A 23719-nucleotide genomic window follows, 5' to 3' on the forward strand; every position below is an offset into this window, starting at 1 on the left:
ATATTTAAGACCAAGTTTTGTCTAGAAAATTTAATGCTACTTAATTAATTTAGATATTCTATTTTAGGTTATCAAATGCTTCTGAAAAATTCAGATCTAAACTCATTAAATTTAAGTATTGAATTGGGTTATCAAAGAGTGTCTAAATCATTTAGTATAAATCACAATTTATTAGTAAAGTAAGTGGAAGAACTAGGGTATAAAACCTCCTCATTTGCCATACAAAAGAGGGGGCGAAATATAAATATAAATCTCATTTGCCATACAAATTACAGTCCATTAACTCAATAATACTGGGAATGAAACACCGAAAGAAAAGAATGGCTGAAAAACTTGTGACAGCAAAAACAGAAGAAAAAGCAAAAGAATTGGAAGAAGAAGCAATGAAAGTGGGACTGAAAACCAAGAAGGAGCTGAAGCCCTGGGAGCAGCACTCTGCTGTGATCACCATTCCTCGTTTTCATTACAACGCCCCTTCTTCTCTCCTCAGTCATTCCCACTCCGGATTCCTCATCACCTCCCCCATCAGTAAGGCCTCTCAACCCATCTCTTCTGTCCAGAAAGTTATGTTCTTTTTTTTTGTTATTTTAATACTTTATTGGCATTTATTTATGTAATTTGCATCTGGGTTTTTGAAAATTTTCAATTTGATTGTTTGGGATAGTCTGGGCAGTGTGGTGATTTATAAAAATGCTTCCTTTGTTATATATAGAGAGAGAAGAGTGCAACAAAAGAAGCCATGTCAATTCTTCAAGAGGTAATGAATTCTGCTGGTTTTGTCTCTTGTCAGTTCTCTGGAATAATATCAAAATAAGGAAATTTTAGACATAAAGAAAATTCATGCTGACTTGAGAATCAGGACAGTTAAATTGGTTTAGTGAACTTGGTTTTATGGGATTCTAAAATTCTGATCAAGGTTGGGAACTTGGGGGACTTGTAAGTGAATAAGACTGTAACGGACTTGAATTACTGGTATAATGTGTTCGCTGCTGTAATTGTTTTGGTTTAAGATGAAGAGTAGCAATGTTACGGAATTGGTTTCTAAAGAAAGAGATGTTTGAATGATTAAGCATAAGTAAACGCCGAATGGGATGGCGACTAATTGATAAAACTGGTGAGCAGGCATGTTGTGTTGTTCAAATGCATTAGGTAATTGGGTGGTGGTGGTGGTTGGGGGGGGGGGGGAACAAACAAACTAAAGTTGTTTACCGTTTTAAACGTGATAAATTTTTGGAAATGAAGTGTAATGCTAATGGTCTTCATTTGTGAGAATAATGGCAAAATTATGCACGCAACACTGTTTCCATCTGTTGAACTTAGTCTAGGAAAAACGTTTATGATTTTTGGGTTCTAAACTCGATTAAGATTTCTGTTTGCAGACAAACAGAAGGATAAGATGTCAATTATCCTGCCAATAGGTTATTAACTTCTGAGTCTAGTAGCTGGCTTCAAATTTTTTTGCTTATGATCTTCCACTTCATCTATTTATTTGTAGCCGGTGCATTTTTAGGTCACAGATTAGTATGGTTTAGTCCTTGTTTACAAGTCTTATTCAACTTGTTTTGCTTACACTCTGTCATTTGTCACTTGGTTCAATAGAATGACTGCTTAAGTCTGCTGTGCCTTCTTGAGTAATGACATGATTCGACGTCCAAAATGCAACACTGCTTAAATTCTTTATCACTCACAGCTTTCCAGTATATATATATATATATATATATATATATATGAGTTACCAATTTCCTTGAATTTGAAGTTTCTTATGGATACATAGTAACCTTAGCTTAAGTTTGAACACATAACTCATACAGGTTAAGCACAAATTCACCTTACTAATACGGAACCTTTGCATTGTTTTCTTTGAAAATAAATCAGAAACAATAGATAGAAGATATGCAATATTTTCTGCCGTAAGAAAAAAATTTTAAACATAAAAGCAATTTAATAAGTGCATGGTTATATTTCTGTAAAGAATGACATGGCCTTAAGTGATCATATTTCTGGAAGGAGAAGACCATTAGTCCAATTTTGTTAGGCATTTGAGACATCAGATATTATATGCATGAAATACATAGCTGATTGCCAATCATCTATTTTGAGTTCTCAAGAAATAGATATATAAGCTTCAGTTTTGCTTTTAACATTAAAAAGGCATTCTTCATTGCAGCAGCTTTGGATAATTGTTTTTTTATTCATACCTAAAGGTATAGGCATGAGATGTTGCACTCTTCTAGGGCACAAATAATAAGTGGACAATTTAGCATTAGCATAAAATCTTGTGGCAGACAACTTGTTTGGAATTGTTTTTGGATATATTTACACCAAAAGCTAGGCATTGCTGAGGCTTATCACTATGTGAAAGAAATGAATGAGTTTCAGTTATATTTGAAGTCCTCTCCAAAGCCTGTATCATTTTTATTTCTTGGACCTCTCTTGTTGCAAAAGGAAGACAAATAATGAACCAACGTGGAGAATGGGGAGGTGTGCATCTGGTGCTTGCAAGATTCTATTCTTTTGACTTCACCGAGTTTTTATAAAAGCTGTGTGTGCTGAATGTTTTCTTCGGGCTTCAAACTGATGTTGATACATTGATACATTATGAGTTCCATTCTTTTTTTATGAATGCCATCAATATTCATGACAGATGCAACCAATGAAGAGTTTAAGGGAAGAGTAAATTTTAATATTCTTGGGAACTTGGCTGAAGATCCAATTTACCCACTTTGAAGAATGGGTAATCTTTTTAGGATCTCGATTATTTATTAAAAATTTAAATTCTACATATTTCAGTAGACTTAAAATTTATGGTGCTTTACTAGCTTATTGGTATTTTACGTGTTATGGGTATTGGGTAAACTGACAGTGGAGGACACTTCGTGCCGTTGTTTGAGACCATAGGCTTATTCATTGATTTTGATGGAAGGGCTTTTAATTGAAATGTTGGGATTCGTCACCTCAATTTCCTGTCACGAGATGTTCTGGTCCCCAAGGCTGAGCTGAAGCCCGGTACAGACCCAGGTTTGTTAGGCCATCCATGAAGGAGTTATTTAAGTTATTCATTGGTGAATTTTTTATGCATCTTTGTCTTGGAAGTGATGTCCTAAACCTTTGTGTCATTTGTGGCTTTCTTCCTGACTTTTTACTCTCATCTTCCATTGCATGTGGTAGTTTCTTTTCCTGTTCTTGAATATACACCAATGAGAAAGTAAGAGTTCAACCTGTCTTCCCCACTGTCAAATAACATTCAGTGTTAAAAGCTTGTGTTCAAATTTTGTATGAATGTGTTTGCTGCTTTTAAGACTATCAGTTAAAAGAGTTCAGGACATTTTTACTGATCAGCAGCCTGTGTAAGTCAGAAGCTATTTTAGTATACTTCTAATGGATTCAAAAGCTGGGGAAGTGCTTTGTTAACTGGGCATGGGTCTAAAGCTTGAAGCATGCTCTATGTTGTCGGAATAGTGAGTTACTGAATTTGTGCACTAAATAAGGCTCTAGGATACAATGGGTGCAGAAAATTAGAACAGAAATAGGGAAGAAGAAATTTAGAAACTGTTGCGTCCATAGGGATACTATTTTGTACCAGTTCTCCTTTTCAAACTGCCAACATAGAGATCTGATACATCACTCCTACAGTGGACAACCTTGCATATTCTCCAAATCTCATGTATTTTCATATGCATCAATAACTATCTGTATTCTTCTACTTCCATCAGTTGCAACTATAGAAGACTTTATATCCTGACTGCTGATTGAAAGCTGAAGAATTCCATGAGAACAGAAATATCTGCGACCAATCGAACTATTGACTTTTAAAGATGAGAGTCGCTTTGAATCCTTTTATGGAGATAAAGAGAATTATGTGTCAAATATAGATAATCTTTTCTTGCTGGCTATTCTATGTAAACTGTTTTCTCATGGAACTGGTGGAGAAATGAAGTGAGTCTGGCTAGCTGGTGGTGATCTATCGTCATTCTTTACTTTTTCTTTTCATTAATTTTTTATAGAATTTGATTGACCTTTAGCACTTTGATCTTAGAAGAATGCTTCTTTCTACAACTTTTTTGCTAACCAGGTTCAATCTTGATAGCTGTATTAGTTTATGAAATCTTGGTTAAAAGAGTGACAATTAGCACAAGGATAATAAGAAATTGATTGTACAACAGATGGTCTTGGGGCGGAATACTCGAGTTTGGGAGCAATTCCGACATAATTGTTTGATATGATTATTAGCAGAGAAATTGCAGTTTAATGAAATGTAATTCTTGAAGAGAATAGCCTATGGCTTTTATATACTTATGGTACTGAACTTGTACAGAATCAGCATGCATGATATTTCTTCACCGTCTTTTCTTTGTTTTTTTATTTTTTTATAGATGATCTGGTTGATTCATCCAATTTCGTATATCTGAACCATCTCAATGGGAAACCTGCTTGCATCTAAAGGGTGTGTAAAGTGTAGAAATCAGCTTGGTGTCTTGTTACCTGTAATTGCAGTACATTTTCTTACATACCTTGCTGTGTATGTAAAACGAAATAAGTTAATTCAAGTCGCGTTTATGTTCTGTGAGATGTTGACCAGTTAGTACGATTTAATATGCTTTGCTGTATGTCAAATCTTTGAGTATTCTAAATGCTGAAAGTTCTGAAAGTTTGGATGTGAATATGTCAGCTAAGAAGAGGAGAATATCAGTAAGTACAGAGGAGGAACTTGGCAACAGTTTGGAGAGGAAAGATGTGGCCGATGACTTTGGAGAACCTGGTAATAGTTTAAGTCTGGTATTTTAGTTTATACACATGCTCGTACAGATAATGCAAATTAACATGTATAACGACCTGCAAATTTACAAAGAAAATGAAGAGGCTTGGGATTTGTCTGTAAGAACAGGTAATACAACTTGTATGCATGAAAAAATAAGAACAAGTTTATTAAAACAACTAGAGCCAGAATCTAATGGAAGATTCCGAACTTTTTTAGTCAGTGGCTGTTTGGCTTCTTCACCTTTTGGTTCTGAGCCAGAGACTCCACAACTAGACTAGAGCAAATTTTGCACCATGGCATGTCCTGCTTGGCATGGTTATATTTTTCATGGCAATATTGAGTGTTGTGACGGGCTTGATTGAGAAATTCATCTTCACGGGCTTAAGAAGAGGGCAAGAAGCATTGATAGTCAACTTCACTGGCCTGCTCATCCTCCTCTTTGGAGTATATGTTGCCTTCACTGTTCTTCTTCCAAGAAGTTATTAAAGTATTAGTCATTGGAAAATCTTGTAATGTTTGGTTATATATAGTTTGGCCTAGGGCTGTTCACGAATCGGCTTGCGAGCGGCTCGAATACGAACTCAACTCGAACTCGGTCAATATCGAGCTCGAATCGAGTTTGAACTAATCAAATCGAGCTCGAGCTCAAAAACATTAAGGCTCGCGAGCTCGATTATATATATTTTTTTATTTTTTATTTTAATAGTAAAATTACGTATATATTCCTAATATTTTATTATATATTTAAAAAATTATTATTTTATTCATTTTTAAAAATAAAATAATTTTTATTTTTTTATTTTTTAACCTCGAGCTCGAGCTTGATATTTTGAGCAGGTCGAGCTCGAGCTCGAGTTTGAGTTTCATAAAATTAACCGAAGGCTCGGCTCGATTAGACTAAAACTCGACTCGACTCATTTGCACCCCTAATTTGGTCCAATATTGCAGCTGGACTAAAACATTGTTTAATCTTGTATTGGCCCAATATGCTGAAGTGTTCTGAGTATTTGAATAGTTTATTTGGTGAAATAGTTCTTTTAAAACCTGCATTTTATGCATGAGATTTGTGACATTGGCATATGAACTTTTTTGGGACTATTGGAGCTGGAAAATGGCCATCATTTTGTGGTACTAATACTAAAATGGGGCTCAGTTTTGGAGTGAACGAAAACTATATAGTTCATGGGTCATGTCCAGCACCAAAACAATGCCTAGAAATGTATAAATCTTCTGCAAGTAGTTGAATGAGAGTTTTGATCTTGCATCACATACCGTATTTGCATTATCATCTATAATCACATAAAACTATCATAATTGATGAATATTTGAATTGTTGATTGAAAAGCAAAGAACTATCACCAAAAATGCCAGTTGTAACCACAAATTCCTGCAGGCTATCACCAACAGGAGACCGTGCCACAAATTCCAAAATCAATAACATTGCCTGAAAGACATACTTTCCACTCTCAGAGTTTCTAATCTACACAGGACTTCAAATCCAATGTGAGCCCACGAGTTCTATAAAAGCTTGTTCATTTAATTAAACTGTAACAATACAAAATTGCATTAGATTGATCCCATAGAATTATCCCTACCAAGAATTGCAAAATTAAAAAGTAATCAGCATCACTTTGCTCTAAACATCTATTCTGACTAAAATGGTGCTGCAAATCTACCTATAGCACACAAATTTGGGAAAGAAATTCAAGATAGGAAAGCCACTCTACAGTCAGATTTTGGCCACACCAAATAGTGCAGCTTGTGTCTGAAGTATCAGTAGTGTAACCTTTTTTTAGTATCATATTTTGCCGATATAACCTAAACATGTATGAAAGATCAGCATGAGATAAAACAAAGTACATTACCTTTGCAACAGCAAGTGAGCTTGAGAACATATTCCAACACAATTCAGGTGACTCAATGAACAGAAGAGAACCAGCTTAAAAGTTCCTGTCAATTTCCAATGCCAAACGTACTAGTGCATGTTGATTAGTTACGGTAAAAACAGTTCATTGGCAGCTCTTAACACATAACAGATTTATGTGAACAAGTATACAAACTATGAAAAAGTAAAGTGCGGTTGTAAAATAAAGCAAAGTAAAAGAATGAAAGAAATATGAATGGATCATAACCCGGGATTGACAGGTGTCGGGCCTGTGTGATAATAAAAACCTGCTCAATTAAAGTTAATTTTTGTAAATAGTGGTAAGCAGGGTCGAATCCACAGGGATTGGGTGTAACTGTTTCTTTTCAAATTCACAGTAACAAAGGGGATGTTTTTGTGCAGAAGGTGACAATCAAAGAAATTCAAATAAAATCTAAGAATCTACTAAAAATTAAATAACAAATTACTAAAATCAAATAGGTGATAATTAAAGATCTAGCCAAGAAATAACTTCAGCAATGGTTCACCTAATTGATCATCGATGCACAAGCAATTCCAATTATTTATTAATAAATAGGTTATAACTGCCAAACAAGCGATGGCAGTCAACCCCTTCTTACTGCGTCGGTGATCAAGGTACGCCCGTTAATCACTGCTCTAATTGAGAAATAATTCTCGGTACGCCCATAAGATTTAATTTTTCAATTGTCTTACGTATTAGAGGAGCCCTATTCTAACCAAATAACACACTACCAGGCTTATTTCAGATTAGTCCGCGTATTCCCCTGACACAAACCTAATCGTGTCAGCTGTCACTAATTCAAGGCAATTAAACAATTACGGATTTAATGCCCTAATTGACAATAGATTATCAAGTTAACTAATTATCCGGATCCAAGACAATCAATTAATTAAATAATCATAAGTACTGTAATCAAGGAATATGCGAATACCAATAAATAAAAGAAAAAGATAAAATTAAATCGATCTCACAATTTTTAGGTGAACCAAAGCCCCCGTTGTCCCTTGACTAGAGTGAGGAAATTAGTTCATATTTGATGAACAAAACTCACAGGAAATTGTAAAGAAAGCCGCGGCCATTGTCCTTTGTGTGACAGCCCCACCTCTCCCTAAGGCGAACCAAAGGGTTCGGCGGACCGCCTGCCCAACTCTCGCCGGGATTCAGTCGTTCACTTCAACCCTCAAACAAAGCCAGAATAAACCCACAAGAATAAATATAACGACGATCCAAAACTTAAAACAAAACTTATGTACATTACTATCTCAAAAGGGAGTACAAACATCGAATATACAAAGATTCTCAATTCGTCATACATCCAGCCCGTGCCAAGCACTAGGGCGAGAACCATTACAAACCAAAAAAACTAGACTAGGCAAACCTACACTGGGCTCTCGTCCTTACTCGCATCCCCTTGTTAAGGAAAACAAAACTAAAGGGGTGAGCTAAAAGTTCAGTGAGTTTCCGAACACATAGGCAAACAATAAATCCAATGCATTCACTACATATCACCAATAATCTAAGATATATGTATAACATAAAGTGATAAACACATTCATTAAAAGGATACGGGCTCATAGGGAGCCATTCATTCGTTCGGTCATTCGTTCTCCTGTCATTTCCCCTTATTCCTCCAATCATTTGAAAATGTAAGTAAAACCCTCGTTCGTTCATTCATTTCGTTCACCCCCTTCCTGGACGTTGGCCAGGCTCCACCAAAATTCAAGGTAATACTCGAGTATACCAAATTCACCCAGGGTCACCATATCACCCGACCGAATCCGCTTCTGGCTCAAGTCGATCGGTAACGAAGGGCAGGGCTCAGTTCAGCCAAAAGGCTTACATACATGCGCATATAATCGTTCAATCATTGAAAATTTCACAATCATTTAGGTCGAGTGCGATAAAGTACACACTCGCCTAGAAAACTCGTTTTGGCAATCATTAAGAGCAATTAACACATTACCAAACAATAACAACAAGCTATGAAGTCAAGGAAAATATAGCAACAAGGAACACTCACCTATTTAAGCAAAATAACGTCCAAAGTTTCCTTCCGGATACACCATCAATCACCAAGGTATCCTAATATAATCAAACGAACATATTATACTTCAACCATCAAAGATGTAAGTGAGTTAAAGAAAAGTCGAATACGTACTAGTACAAAGTATAAATATGGTTTTGGTAGTGAAAAGAGTACATTGAAACCAAATAACATAAGTAAAATATTTGTAAACTTAGACTCACTTGTAAAATTTTAAAATCGCTATTTGAGTCGAAGTGGCAAAGAAAACGTAAATACCCTAGATGGTTCGCGTGGTATTCACTCTCAAGCCTTACTCAAGTCGCAAGTATATCGACCTAGTTCTCGAGCGTAAATTTGGGTAGCACGCCCTTTGTATTTACCTATTTTCCAGCCATTTATGACTTCATTCTTTTCCTCAATCAAACCCAAAGTCATATACAAAATCATCTCATTTCAATAGCCATTCCATAGGCTCCAAGTCATACAAGTACAAAATCAAGCTAGGAGCATGTGCGGAAATGAAGTTTAAGTTGGAAAACAAAAGACAGATTTGACGTTGTTTTGCATAACGGATACCACCGAAGCTACGCTTATCGGATTGGGGTGAAATTTGTACCTTTTTGAAGCTAAGACAAAAGCCTATAACTTTGATGAAGACCACTCAGTCCAGTTTGTAGTGTATCTAAGTCAAAATCTCAAATAACAGAACCAGCATCTCACATTCGGGCTTGTTGACCGCCTTATGCGTAAACGACAATAACTCAGGCTACCAAAGTCCAAACGAGGTGATTCCAGGGGCGTTGGAAAACTAAGACATAGCACTACAACTTTAATGTTTTGACTAAATGCTATTTAAGTATGTATCAAGGTGAAAAGACACGATCAGATTGGTGCACTGTCAAAACTGTTCACTGACTTTAATCCTATGGCAGTCAGGGTATTTCCGTCTTTTCACAGGCTATGTTGCTACAATTGAGCTGAAATTTTGCAGGCAACTATAAAACATCATTCTATACAACTTTCATGTTTTGTACTAAGGCTAGTTCGGCCTCTAACATGGTGAAATAGAACCGGGCAGAAGCAGGGCAGGTTATCATCCAAGTTGGAATTTATGCTTACAAACTAGAAATTTCTTTAGGCCAAGTAAACTAACATCTAAACACTAGCTATTTCACATATCAAAGCTATCAAACCATAGCCAATCATTAATCGTCATATTAGGGCAGAAAGTTCACCAAGAAACTGAAATTTTCATAAACCTACTTCAACCCATATAATTTTCTCACAAAATTACTAATTCAACAACTATAACCACAAATTGCCCATTAATTGAAGTAAAGAAGGAGTTTCTTGACAATTTACCTTATCTCCCTAAGAAAGATGGTAGCTTAGGCTTTGTCCTCCAAAAATAACTTCACAAACACCTTGAAAACTACTTGGAAAGTAAGTTTTATGGGGTAATTTGCAAGTTAATCGGTTGAAACTCAAGATTTGGGTAAGAAATTGAAGTGAAAGATGAAGATTTTCTCTCTCTTTTGCTCTCCAAATTTCGGCCAGCTCTAGGAGGAAATGAAGATGATCTTAGTCAAATTTTGGATTTAGTAAAGGTGGAGGAAAAATAGTCAAAGTCCAACACCAACCAAAACGCGACACTTGGCACCTTTTGTTTTCAAACTTATCATTTTGTCTCTCCAACACTAATCCATTTGGTAACTTCTAATTATCTCTAAACACCTAGTAAATAATAACACTTAGCACCAACCTCACTTAGTCACCAAAATTATATCACACGAGCGGGTCCCACGTCTATAACGCACTTAAAACTAATGTACACTAACTCATACTAGGAAAATAATTTTAAAACTGTACTTACCTATAAAGTACATAGAAATTTTAATATTTTAAAGGACAGTATAAAATATAGGCAAGAAAATAAAATATTGGTTAGAAAATGTGAAAATTTTTGGGTTCACACACTTTGAAATTGGGGAAATTCAATTCGTCCGTACGAATGAAAGGGAACGAAACTTAAATAGAGAGATTGAATCTTCTAAGTGCTCCTGACATCCGTAAGAATCAAAAGCAAAAGAAAAGGTCTCAGGGAAAAGTCAACAAAAGCTAAAAAAAAAGAAAAAGTCCTCTACTCAATTTCTATCTAAGTAGCCTTTGATGCTCTCGTGCGGCGGCTTGCCCAACGGTGAGGAAGACTTCCGTCTTTCTTTTCCTTAGCAATTACCGAAATAGGCCCCAATTTTTCTGTTGCCAACATTGCCCCTGGGGTTATTCTGTGACTTGGACTCCTTTTCTGTCAAATTGACACTTGTTATTATATTTTCATTCTACTTCCTAAAATAAATGTAAATTATGAAAAGTGAGTAGAATATAATAATTAATCTATATCAGGTCAAGTAATAGGGAAAATTAATAATAAAATAAATGACAAAATTGCAACCTATCAATTTTTCCCACACCTAAACCATACTTGTCCTCAAGCATAAGAACAGTTAACAAACACCAATATTTGACAATGGCTATTGCTCTATCTACCATATTGCCAAGATACCAAGAAAAATCATATATCAAGCATTAGTGATCGAAATCCGAGAAACATTACCCCGGTTAGCTTCTAAACCACAACCCTCTTCAATTCCAAATTAACTAATCTAAGAAAAAGAAATGACGCATAACATTTATCAGCAAATGGTCCAAATATTAACCAAAATCTCCATATTAAATCCATAATCGGCAAGCTGACCTCTAACTCACACTAACACAACCTGCACTTTTTTTCACATTTTCTATTATTTATTATTTTTCTTTTCTCTTTTTTTTTTAGATAGCACAAAAGACTTAGTCTTTAGTCATTGGAGTCTTTTGACGCGAACTCCGACATTTTTCAGATGAAGAAACCCGATTACTCAGCTCCTATCGCTATACGACCACGTATTCAGAAATTACTACTTTTTGACGCGAGAATCGACACTTTTAGGTGAGAATTCCCGATTACTCAGTAGTAACTAATAGCAGCGTACAGCCAAACTTATTCACAGCCAAATAATACAATAATGTAAAATAATACCGCTAAAAACAAAATTTAGGAGCAGCTAGCCTCATTATTGCCAAACATGAAGAACTAGGTCAATATTGGACCAATTCACATGAAAATGCCAACAGTCATTCCCTATGCCTAGAAAAGTTAACAAAGAAATCAAAAGAGTCAAGCAGTCACCGATATTCACCAAAGAGACGTTTTGGACTCAACCACATTAACTCGATATACTTTTATTATTAAAACTTGACAATAGTAGATTTAGAGTCAACAATCCAACATCAAACTTTGGCATTCACATGAGAGCTCATCACTAGAAAGAAAGAAAGAGACTGAACGAAAATGAACAAATAACAAACTAAAAATAAAGGGAAAACATCTAAAATTAAAAACTAGAAATACTATTACCACAGCTGTCCCCCCACCTAAATGACACATTGCCCTCAATGTGACAAATAAACAGTAATAGCAAGAAGAAGGGCAACGGTATTTCCCTGAAATCGTCAAAACATCGACGGGTGAGGCCCAAAAGGAGGAGGAAAACTGGCGTGCTGCATAAATGCCCCTAGATTTTGGGCAATGTTGGCCACATTGGCGTTAATATTCTTCACTCTAACATCCAAAGTGGCAACCTGGCACCAGGGTGGGCAAGTGCGGTGGCGGCGGTTGGTGAAAATTGACACACGAGGGAGGGAGAGACGCGAACGGGAAGGGAGAGAGATAAGAGATTGGCGCGCGCGTGGTGGGGCCAGGGGGAAGCGCACGAACGAGAGGCGGCGGCAGTGGCTCGGCCGAACAAGAAGAAGAAACAGGGGAGAAGAAAGAAAGGAAAAGAGGAAGAAAGAAGAAGAAAGAAAGAAAAAGCAAAGAAAGAAAAAGCAAAGAAAGAAAAGAAAAGAACGAAAAAAAAAGAAAAGAGAAAAAAAAAACAAAATAGTTTTTTTTTGTTTTTTTCTCTCTTTTTTGCATTTTTTTTTCATTTTTAGATTTTTTATAAATTCTAATTTTGAAAATTAAAAGTTATAGCTAAACGGAAAGACCCATTTTTTTAAAAAATTTTTTTTGTTATTTTTATTATTTATTATTTTTTTTTGAATATTATTATTAACAAAACTTATTTTCGCAATTCAAAATTAGAGATTAACAGGAAATCGAAAACTGTTCTCGAGTTTTGAATACTTATCTTTCCCGCGAACGTGACTTGGGCACGTCAAGAAGGTAAAAACCCTTCTGACCATGAGTTCTCCATACGACTTGACGCGGGCACGTCATGAGGGCGAGAACTCTTCTGACCATGAGCTCTCCATACTACTTGACGCGGGCGCGTCATGTCAGAGAGATACCTACGAATCATCAAAAACGAAAATTGAAGCCAGAAATCAGTCAAACTCAAGGAAAACATATTTAAACTATCAAACAAAACTGAACAAACAATTAAAAGAAATTGGGTTGCCTCCCAATGAACGCCTTTCTTTAATGTTTTTGGCTAGACATTGAACACCACTCTTCAATCTAGGTGTAACTCAATTTTCTTTGTAATCGGTGGCCCTCCTCCAGGATCCAAATAGCTTTTGAGTGCAGCCTTCTTTCTTAACTTCCTGTTCCTTTTCACCTCATACGTTGCTTTCATCCCCTTATATTTGTTCTCAGTAAATTTGAATTTGCCCCTACAAACAAACTCAGAAAATTCTTGCACAGAGAGATTAATAGCATGAATAACAAACACAGAGTGAGAGTTAACAAGATGTTCCATTGTATCAAAAATATTAAAATAGACTAATTCTCCATCAAATTTCATGGACAATGTACCCTTATTAATGTCAATTTTTGTCTGTGTTGTACTAAAAAAGGGTCTACCTAACAGCAAAGGTAAGGGGTCAGGGGAATGATCATCATCCATGTCAAATACATAAAAGTTAGCTGAAAATACCAATTCATTAACTTTAACCAGCACATCCTCGACCAACCCATCAGGGTATGCATTTATTCGGTCAACTAATTGAATTATTATTTCAGTTTCTTTTAATAGACCGAGGTTCAAAGAAGCATACATAGATTTAGGCATTACGTTGATCGATGCTCCTAAGTCCAGTAGGGTATTCCTAATCAAAGTATTACCTATCCTACATGGGACAGTAAACCTACCTGGATCCCCGCACTTTGGTGGGAGTTTTCTCTGCAAAACTGCGGACACATTCTCCCCCACGATGACTCTTTCATCTCTCCTCAGCCTCCTTCGATTGACGCACAGGTCCCTCAAAAACTTTGCATATTTCGGCACTTGTTTGATGGCGTTTAATAGAGGAATATTGATCTCCACCTTGCGGAACACCTCCAGGATCTCCTTCTCATTATCCTACTTCCTCGGTTTCTCTAACCTGCTAGGAAAGAGAGGCTAGTTAGTTTTTACTGTAATGGCTGGGTCTGGGAGTACCTTTGAATTTATGCCATTACTGCCCTTCTCAAGCTCGTTTTCGATCTTTTCCTCATCCTTGTCCTTTGAAATAGTGAGGTCAGGTCCCTGAATTTTCTTCCCGCTCCTTAAAGTCATCACACTTACGTTCTTCAGGTTCAATTCAGGTTGAGACGGCAATTTTCCATAAACCTGGGACTCCAAACGGTTGATTGCGATGGCCATTTGATTTACTTGAATTTGCAGTGATTGCACTTGTCCCAGTTGATTCCTCATGCTTTGCACGTTAGAGTCCGTCTTTTGTTGATTAGCAAGTAATTGCTTCATCATTTCTTCCAAAGACGGACTTGAGTTTGAAGAGGGGGGTGGTGGTGGGCGCGGCTGATACTGCTGTTGATGCCCTTGCTGCCTGTTTGGTGTAAAATTGGATTTGCCAATTTCCTCCATAGGTGAAGTTAGGGTGAACTCTCCAGCCCGAGTTATATGTGTTCGAATACGGGTCGTAGGCCTTTCTTGGCGCGGGCGCAGGCGCGTGACCAGTCATATTTACGTGCTCTGCACTTTCTTCTTGAATCATTGGGCACATGTCCTGTACAATGACCCATACCAGTGCAAATCCCACACACCTTGGCTTGTGATGAATTTCCAACAGCCGGTTGCCTAACAAAAGAAGTCAACTCAGTCAACTGCTGCTGGATAGAGGATGTCTCTACCTCATTTACCTTGCGTATCGGGACATCCTCCCTCATATCAAATTGCTGCAAATTCTCCGCCATTCCCTCAATTAGTTCCCACGCTGCCCGAGGGGTCTTGTTCACCAGTGCCCCTCCACTCGCAGCATCAATGATGCTTCTGTCTCTGAAAAGGAGCCCCTCGTAAAAATACTGTATGAGCAACTGCTCACTTATTTAGTACTGGGGGCACTTGATGCACAATTTCTTGAATCGCTCCCAGTAGTCGTAGAGTGACTCCCTTGGGTGCTGCTTGATACCACAAATCTCCTTTCTTAGACTTGCAGCTCGAGACGCAGGAAAGTACTTGTCTGAGAACTTTTTCTTCAGCTGGCCCCACGTGATGATACTACTTGGTGGTAGGTAGTACAACCAATCCTTTGCAGAGTCTTTCAAGGAGAAGGGGAATGCCCTCATTTTTATTTGCTCTTCTGTAATTCCCGGGGCTTCATACTGTTGCACACGACGTCAAACTCCTGCAAATGCTTATACGGCTCTTCATCTAGCAAACCATGAAAAGATGGTAAAAAATGAATTAGACCAGATTTTAATTCAAATGGAGTGTTATCATTTAATCTTGGGAAATGCACAAAGGCTGCTGATTTAAATCAGGAGCAGCCAACTCCCTTAATGTTTGTGCATTAGTCATAGTGACTTCTTCTTGATTCGAGTCACTCGAAGTGTCACCAAACGAATCTGTTGGTTCAACTTCAGGCTCAAGTCTCTAAGATGCAGCACTTGATTGCTCCTCTCTGAGTTGTCTGGTCTCTTTTCTCGTTCTACGCGCAGTCTTTTCTACCTCAGGGTCAAAAATCAATTCACCTGTACGAGATGACCGAGGCAGATACTAGAAAAATACCAGAAAATTAGAGCAAAAATGAATTTAAAAAGAAATAAATAACTGACACTAGTCCCCGGCAACGGCGCAAAAAATTGACAGGTGTTGGACCTGTACAATAATAAAAATCTACTCAACTAAAGTTAATTTTTGTAAATAGTGGTAAGTAGGGTCGAATCCACAGGGATTGGGTGTAACTGTTTCTTTTCAAATTTACAGTAACAAAGGGGGTGTTTTTGTGCAGAAGGTGACAATCAAAGAAATTCAAATAAAATCTAAGAATCTACTAAAAATTAAATAACAAATTACTAAAATCAAATGGGTGATAATTAAAGATCTAGCCAAGAAATAACTTCAGCAATGGTTCACCTAATTGATTATCGATGCTCAAGCAATTCCAATTATTTATTAATAAATAGGTTATAACTGCCAAATAAGCGATGACAGTCAACCCCTCCTTACTGCGTCGGTGATCAAGGTACGCCCGTTAATCACTACTCTAATTGAGAAATAATCCTAGGTACGCCCATAAGATTTAATTCTCCAATTGTCTTACGTATTAGATGAGCCCTATTATAACCAAATAACACACTACCAGGGTTATTTCATATTAGCCCGCGTATTCCCCTGACACAAATCCAATCGTGTCAGCTGTCACTAATTCAAGGCAATTAAACAATTACGGATTTAATGCCCTAATTGACAATAGATTATCAAGTTAACTAATTATCCGGATCCAAGACAATCAATTAATTAAATAATCATAAGTACTGCAATCAAAGAATATGCGAATACCAATAAATAAAAGGAAAAAATAAAATTAAATCGATTTCACAATTTTTAGGTGAACCAAAGCCTCCGTTGTCCCTTGACTAGAGTGAGGAAATCAGTTCATATTTGATGAACAAAACCCACAGGAAATTGTAAAGAAAGCCGCAGCCATTGTCCTTGGAAATTGGGGAAATTCAATTCATCCGTACGAATAAAAGGGGACGAAACTTAAATAGAGTGATTGAATCTTCTAAGTGCTCCTGACATCCGTAAGAATCAAAAGCAAAAGAAAAGGTCTCAGGGAAAAGTCAACAAAAGCTAAAAAAAAAAGAAAAAGTCCTCTACTCAATTTCTATCTAAGTAGCCTTTGAAGCTCTCGTGCGACGGCTTGCCCAACGGTCAGGAAGACTTCCGTCTTTCTTTTCCTCAGCAATTACCGAAATAGGCCCCAGTTTTTCCGTTGCCAACATTGCCCCTTGGACTCCTTTTCTGTCAAATTGACACTTGTTATCATATTTTCATTCTATTCCCTGAAATAAATGCAAATTATGAAAAGTGAGTAAAATCTAATAATTAATCCATATCAGGTCAAGTAATAGGAGAAATTAATAATAAAATAAATGATAAAATTGCAACCTATCAGGGATAGATGCTAAAATCCAGATCAACTATGAAATGAAGACCAGAAATTCAGCACTACCAAGAAGAATGAAAAAAAAAATTCACATTCACCAACCTTTCATACATAATCTACACAAAAGGATTTTGAGAACGTACGCTAAGAGCTGCCTTCTAAAGCATAAAATCCTCCTACTTCATCCGGACTTGGGACCGGCTGTGTGATGTATTGTGTCAACACAGGTGGAGTTAAAAACTTCATGTCTCTAGTGCCAAGCATGATAAGCCATCTCTTCGCGATCATAGACAAGTCACCTTGGACAATGAATACCCCCTATGGCATTGAATGCAAGGAAAAATTAACGAATACTCCCACTCAAAAACATATAGAGCAGGCTGTATCAAATAGCAATAATTGGTTAATTCCCGGTCTTCAGCATGTGTGAGGGATGAAATGTCATCTAGCCTAGTAAAAGGAATTTGTTCAAGCATAACAATTTGATATGAATTCAATACTAACTGGCCCATATGACAATTATATTAAAGAAAGATGGTGTGCTCACAGGAATTGGATTAAAAACGTCCAAAAGACTCGTCTCAACTTTTCATCCGCAACCAAGATTTTTGGTTTAAAATCCCAATATACCTAAAAGTCGAAGGTCCAAGTGAGATCTAGAATTGCTCACCAGAACCAGGGTGTTAACATTAGTAACGATAGTGGTTGGCCTGCACTGTAGTTGCGGTGGGGTTCCCCCAATTGTCCCTCGCTGTGTGAGTGCAAGGACTTGGCTGCAGGTTGTTAATAGATTTTGTTTTCGACTGCAAAGCTGTCCCTCTTGTGGCAATTGCAATCCCAATTTTTTTCAGAAGCACCTTTTTTTTGGTGCTATTTTGTGCTATTTTGTGCTCTTTTTGCACTTATTCATTTTTAGGTCTCCTGAGAATGTAACTGGCTCACTCGGGAGATGTTTGGCATGTGAATCACAACTGCACGCTCACTTATTATTTGGTATAGCGAGACTCCCGACTTGGCTTACTCTGCAACAACCGAACAGGGAACCACAACAGATACATGGCACTAACTTGACCTTGATTGCTTTATCACCTCACCAACTTATTAAGATGTCAACTCCAATCACTAGGCGCAGACTTCAAGTTTTAACTTGTACTTTTTTCAGTTTCTAAGCCAAGGTAGAAATGGAAAGAGGCCAATTAGTATTTCATTCACATCAAAAGCTATACCATCGCATTATCACACAATTACGGGGCTAGTTGTTATACGTGCAAAGGCGTGTGAAGTAGCTTTAGACAGATTCCCAAGTATAGCTGACTTTGACGCTTGAAAGTGGAAGTACCTATCATTTTCACCTCTGGTATTTAGGCAAATTTATAGGGAACTCACTTAGACATACTAATAGGAACTCAAGTGATCATCAGTGGCTATTAAAATGTTCACTAACAGTTAAAAAGTTAAGAAGATAGCGTTTATAGGCAGGCTAAATAGGGCAAAAAAGAATCAAGTGCTGTTTAGTTAACAAAAGGACAGAAATTTAATTACTGATCTTGTAGAGTATTTATGAGACATTAAAGTGGCAGATTTAAAATTATGCATTACCCTTTTTTCCTTTTGAAAACAATAACACCTCTTGCATAGTTGATGGATACAGGTTAGGTAGAGCTAAGCGAATTTTCTATAATGTCTTTTTTTTCATTTTTTTACATTTTTTTGCTTTTTTTTTAAAAAAAAAAATTTCTTTCCCTACTAATAAAAAGTAAAGGAATATAGAAACCAAAATCTTTTTGTGTGTTTTTGGATTTTGTTGTTTTTTCAATTTTTCGTTCTTTACTTGCAAATAAAAAAGTAAAAAGGAAACCAAAATCATTTTTCACTTTTTTTTGCTTTTTTTTCAAAAATGCTTTTCATGCTTAAAAAAAGTAAACAGAAAAAGAAACCAAAATATTTTTGTGCTTTTCCTGGATTTTTTGTTTTTTTCAATGTTTTTTGTTCTTTGCTTGCAAATAAAAAAGAAAAAAAAAAGAAACGAAAATCTTTTTTCACTTTTTTGATTTTTCAATTTTTTTTTTTGAAAATTCTTTTCCAACTAAAGAAAAGTGAACGAGAAAAAAGAAGCAAAAATCTTTTTTCTTTTTTGGATTTTTTTTGTCTTTTTTGTTTTTTCAATGTTTTTTTCAGCAAATAAGAAAGGAAAAAAAAAAAGAGGAAACCAAAATCTTTTTGTTTTTAAAATTTTTTTTTTTGTCTTTTTTGTCTTTTCGTTGTTTTTTGAAATTTCTAATTCTCTTCCTAGCTACTAACCTAATTACTTAGCTAATAAACAAAAAAACCAGCGAAAGAAATTGAAAATCTCAAACCTGTTGTTGCGCTTTGCCCGCCAAATCCTCAGCAACTCTGGAAAGGGTACTCAAGTTCAGTTTCACGATCGTATCCACAAAGGCACATGTCTCTTCTTTCGTGTTGGCCTCGGCCACATCAATTACGTAAGTCTCCACAACCACCGTCTTATCGCCGCCATTGGGGTGTAGGCTCATGATCGAGCGATAGTTCGACAACTGCTGGTCGCCGCTGACAATGCTGAACTTGAGTGGATTTATTCCTCACTACTTTAACAACATTAGTGCCTTAATGGTATCAGCATATGACATTCGTTACGGCATTTATGCACAAGTAAGCCTTCAAGACATTAAGGGAGGAAGAGAAGTTGAGTATTCACCAAAAAGCATTCGGTTTGTTAAATCCGTAAGCCTCTCAGCAAATAATTTAGTTGGCGAGGTCCCTGATGGGATAATGGAGCTGGTTCAATTGCATGTTTTGAATCTTTCACAGAATCATTTGACTGGAAGGATCCCCGAGAAGATTGGCAACTTGAAGCAACTTGAAACACTTGATCTATCAATGAATGCACTCTTCGGTGCAATCCCTGAAAGCTTATCTGATTTGTACTCATTGAACTCTCTGAATTTGTCACACAATAAACTTTCAGGGCCAATACCATCCGGAAATCAGCTTCAGACCTTGACCGATCCATCCATCTATGAAGGAAACAGTGGACTTTGTGGAAACCCGCTCCCAAACAACTGCTCGGAACACAAATTGCCTACCAAAAATGGGCCTGTTGATGATGATGAAGGCCACAACGAATCTGATTGGTCTTGGTTTTATGCTGGAATGGGACCGGGTTTTGCTGTCGGGCTCTTGGGAGTTCTGGGAATCCTTCTCTTCAAGAAGTCATGGCGCTATGCATACTTCAAGTTTATAGAAAGTACCTGTGACAAAATCTGGGTAATGATCGCATTGAAGACTACTCGCCTGAGGAGGAATTTCCGTTGAGTAAGTTCCTATAAAAGCACTTATACTCTGTTTTTCATTTTGCTCTTTGAAAAATTTCACATTTTTGTAGGCCTGCCTTCATCTAGCTTATTCTTTTTACTTTTATATGTTGATTGCAGAGGACTAATTAGAACTTAACATTGATAATTTGCAAAATTATTGTAATTTGTAATTTGTTTTTCCAAATATTTCTAAAGATTTTTTTTTATGCATCCCAACTTGCCCAATTCTATCCAATGGGAAAATGATAGAGCTTAATAAGTTTTTTTTTTTAAAACAAAGAATAACGTAGCAACTGTAACGTAAACTAGGAGGTGCCTGTTACCAATTAACTAAACCAAGATGATTCTAACATCAAATCAATAGCTTTCGAAGGAATTTTTTTCCCAATAAACTATTATGTGATTGGAAACCAAATATTTCCTTTCCTTACCTTTTGAAATTTTTGATCCCAAAACCTTTCTCTTTTTCTACCAGCAATTGTTTCAACTCTCTCAAAAGTTTGAAATCTAATAATTCTCTTATATTATTCATACTTACATTACACTTTCTTATGTTTCGTTAAAATCGATATTATAAGAATCTCATTGATTTTTTTATTTACGACTGATTATAAAGATAATTATTTTACTGTTAGCATTTGAACGGAATAAATATTCGATGTCGAACAATTTAGATTGTTTATCTTGTTCACTGATCTAATTTTCTGTCAACGGTTTTATGCTTTAGAATAATTCTATAGTAATTTATGCTAATAGTTGATGTAGTTATTTAATTTCTAATTGGTTTACAATCTAGCTTTTCTCCCAAAAACTCTTACAAACTACTAATTAATGTTTTTTAGGTACTTTTGAACCATTGATTATTCTAGATGAATAAATTTTTATAATCATGTAATGCTGATATATATTTTGCCCTTCCCAGATTAGTTTTCTACCTCCTCCACCACTGCAAGGAATAAAGATTTGGCAATTTTTATAGTTTAGACCAGACAATGTTGCCTTTTCATATATATCTCTTTTTTTTTGGGTTGGTTATAGATGAAATTGGCACTTTGCTGGAGAAAATTTACTAATATTAGTACTTTGTTATCTTCCAATCTGATAGGCCCACAATCATTCAAGTGCTTGCTGCTGCTATTGTTTGGCTCTCAGAATGAGCAGTTTCTTCTATGTGATTTGAGAAGCAGTTGTAGTTTTACTGTATTTTTGTATGATTATATTTTGAGTGCTTGCTGTTTTTTTGTTTTGATTGGCATCTGCTGATGTAATATGAAAATTAGACCTCCTTTTATTTGCTATGAATTGTATGTCAATAAAAGTTATAATAGTTTGCCTAAAAAATTTTATTATTTTGTTTTGCCTGACAAGAGACTTCCATAAACTAAACAAAATTATGCAGAATAATTAAAACAAGAGACTCCATGTTTTGCTGTTGGCTTTGCAATTCCTTAGAAATGCTGAATTTTTGATGGTTTGGTTAATAATGGAAAATAGTAAGGTAAGCAAAATGATTTCCAGAAAAATAGTTCTTATGTTTTGGATTATCGATTTGTCAAGGAAAATATGTAGCAATACAGAAATCAATCTTGAATTCACTTTATTTGTTTTCATTTCTCAAATTTCACAATTCAGTAGAACATAATTTGACTCCCAATCTTTAACCAAAATTGTCTTCACAATTTCAATGCCATCTTCAACCCACTTGCTTTTGATGCTCATAAACGCATTTAAAAGAAAAAAGGAATTGCCCAATATCTTGTATAAAAATTAAATAGCTGAATTGCTAAGTTTAAGACCCCATTTACCTCAAAATTTACTGTGAACATTTATCAATTGCTTTGATTTTCGTAAAATACGCTTTTCTATCTAAAAAAGGAAAGAAGAAAAAAAATCAACCGTCAACTTCTTTAAAACTTCCCATCGTAAACAAACTATGCTGTTGCGCCATTGTAACATTGTTTGATCAAACATAGTAACTAGAGATTTTCTTACTTTATTTTATTTTTATTGTATTTTTCTATTTTAATGTAAGTAGAAAGTCTTGAATCCAAGACCTCTTATTTGTACTCCGTTCCCTCTTACCATCCAATCCATCACTCCCCCCTCTAATAACTAGAGATTGTAAAATTGTTTGATAAATGTAATTACTCTTAAATTATGTTACTAATTATGTGCAATTTAATATCAGAGGTTTTGCAAGTATTTTCAAGAGTTTTTTTTGCCAAATAGTTATAATTTGTGTTAAAAAAAATTGTCATTATTTGTTATTCCAATTTTGTCCTTACATGACGAAGTATTATATTGCCATCTCATACTCCAAACCGTCCACGTTGACGTAATTGCTGCTTCTAAGTTCTGTACTTATACAACACTACTATATCTATCCAAGTCTTCCACCTAACTTCAATTTAAAAAAATCCCATTATTCTATAATTAATTCTTTTGCTCTAACTAGTTTGTTATTCTATATCCTTTTCATTATTTACTTTTTCCTAAAATACACGTGTACATAGAGTGTGCCTCACCTAGTGATCCTAATAATTACACGAACTAGTATGAACTAAACAAAATTTGCTTCTTGTGAGGCCCGTTATCCAACATTTACATGATTTACCATTTTATTTATTTATCGATAGTAATTAATAAAAGAAAAGGACGAAATCATTACCTTAGTAGTTTTGACATAGAGTTTAGGGCCCATGCAGTTGAGTGTAAAGGAGGATTGTGTAAAGCCTTGTTCAGGTTGGGCCAATCGACTCATTATGGTTATATGGAGCCGAAAATTCATGGGCCTGGAATTCCAGAAAATATTCCAAATCTTTAGTTGGCGGTTCAGCTGCAAATCATCTAAAGTCAATTGCTGCCATCCCCCAATGTGACTTCAAACCCAATTGAGGAATTTTTTTTTTTTTTTGGTTCATGTACAACTGGGAGGTAAAAGGTAACGTTATTCAAGTTCATCTGTAAAAAGCGATTTTAGGACATTGATATTTTGGTTTTTATTTTAACACCACAACTTAAGAACATTGATGTTTCCGCAAATGCTTTTGACAAACAATACCCATTATTTCTATTTGTTACTAGCATAAAAGTTCTTAGAAATTAGAAAACACTGATGTTTGTACTCTAGAATATTGATTTTGTCTTTCAATTGTCACCTTCTGCATTGAATTTCCAATTATCAGGATAAATACGAACAACACAATTAAAGTAGAGGGAGACTATTGGAAAAATGAGAAGTTCAAGGGAAAATATT

General features: G+C 35.9%; 2 long non-coding RNA genes and 1 other non-coding gene across 4 annotated transcripts; all 3 read left to right on the plus strand.

Moving 5' to 3' along the window:
- Positions 1-237: 237 nt before the first annotated feature.
- LOC140020993 (uncharacterized) lies at positions 238-4935 on the plus strand. Of its 2 annotated transcripts, none has more exons than XR_011824950.1 (4): positions 238-528; positions 713-757; positions 2645-3018; positions 4670-4935. It is a non-coding gene; the product is annotated as an uncharacterized lncRNA (long non-coding RNA). The 2 variants fall into 2 exon arrangements; XR_011824951.1 differs by having other exon boundaries at positions 2924-3018.
- A 10125-nt stretch (positions 4936-15060) lies between these two features.
- Positions 15061-15167, plus strand: LOC113694375 (small nucleolar RNA R71). The gene has a single exon (XR_003449331.1). It is a non-coding gene; the product is annotated as a small nucleolar RNA R71 (small nucleolar RNA).
- A 5261-nt stretch (positions 15168-20428) lies between these two features.
- LOC140021010 (uncharacterized) lies at positions 20429-21804 on the plus strand. Its single transcript, XR_011824971.1, has 2 exons — positions 20429-20461; positions 21569-21804. It is a non-coding gene; the product is annotated as an uncharacterized lncRNA (long non-coding RNA).
- The last annotated feature ends 1915 nt before the right edge of the window (positions 21805-23719 follow it).

This window comes from Coffea arabica, chromosome 11e (assembly GCF_036785885.1).
Source record: "Coffea arabica cultivar ET-39 chromosome 11e, Coffea Arabica ET-39 HiFi, whole genome shotgun sequence".
Classification (NCBI taxonomy): Eukaryota; Viridiplantae; Streptophyta; class Magnoliopsida; order Gentianales; family Rubiaceae; genus Coffea; species Coffea arabica.